Source organism: Mus caroli, chromosome 9 (genome assembly GCF_900094665.2).
Source record: "Mus caroli chromosome 9, CAROLI_EIJ_v1.1, whole genome shotgun sequence".
NCBI lineage: Eukaryota > Metazoa > Chordata > Mammalia > Rodentia > Muridae > Mus > Mus caroli.
This window is the reverse complement of record NC_034578.1, coordinates 91,211,892-91,213,236: the sequence shown is the minus strand read 5'-3', so window position 1 is coordinate 91,213,236 and position 1,345 is coordinate 91,211,892.

Here is a 1,345-nt window from a genome sequence, read left to right as displayed (position 1 = left end):
TGTGGATGCGGCCAGCTGCTTCGCCTTCCCACCACCGCTGACTTCACAAGGAAGGACTGTAACTTAGAACTCTGAGCTAAAATAAACTTTTTCTCCCAAGGCTACTTTTTGTCAGTGTTTTATCACAGTAATGAAATGAAACAAAGAAAATACTACTTTGGGTAGTTTAGAAGGTCATGTTTCCACCCAGGGCCAGAGGTAGAACTCGGATTCTATTCTTTTGACCAAGAAGAAATAGTTTTGTCTTGGAAGGCTGCTTTGGGTCTGAGGTTGTTTAGAGATTCACCAGATTAATAAATATTAATAAATAAAAGGGTTTACTAATGGCCAGGACCATGNATATGAGGCTCATGCTCAGAGAATGGCCTGAGTTACTTTAGTCAGANCCCTTAAGGACAAAACTCACAAGGCTACATACTCCCTGCNGTTGTGCATTCAGAAGCAAGGATGTGCCCTGACATACTTCCTGCCTATATGCAATTAAATATACATCTTGTACACTTAGGGCAACCAAGCTTGTTTACAGAAGTGAAAACACATGGTTTGATATCTTACATGAGCAGTAGCCTCCAGCATGCCAGGAAGTTATCTGTCCTGGGCAAGTGGGGCTTACAGGTTAGAGGAGTTTTTGTTCTCTAGATCTGTTAAGCATAGTAATTTAAANGTGTAACACTAACCATCACAGAGCCTCCTCAAAGCTCAGAGTACATCCACCTTTTCATAGAGTAATGTAAATCCTAAGGGGAGGCTTTCTTTCTAGTGTTACTCATGGAAACAGGAGGGGGCTTCATCCTCGGTGACTTCCAAGGCTGTTTGTCTCTGTAACAGTGCGAGTGGCACTCATTAAACCCCCAATGTTTCTCTGGCCAGAAAACAAAAGAGACAAAGAACCGAATGTGACCTGGGAACCAAAAGAGTAGAGCTGAGCGGCTAATTGGCAATACTAATGACATAAACAATAAATATAAGTAAAGAATAACAATAAACTCAGCAGCAGAGCCTCACAGTGTCACCACCCGAGCCACCAGAGAAGGCTGTTAGTGGGAGTAAGAGCCCAATGCTGATACAGCCCAACACTGCCAGCTGTAGTTGACATCCCTAGTCTTTTCAGAACCTCTACTCNGGTAGAGCTGGGATTCTTGATTTACACTGCAGAAAACAATTTCAGGGTGAATCAGCATGAAGGGAAGCTGGNGTGTTTTAAGAATCGGTCTTAGCGTGNATTTTGGCACAGGCATTAGTGGGGAGATGCTTCAGAGAAAGATGGTGGACGTGGTTTGGCTTTTATCTCTACCTTTATGTTAGATAAAACAGTATTTTATCATACAAAGTGCATTTTTGTTGC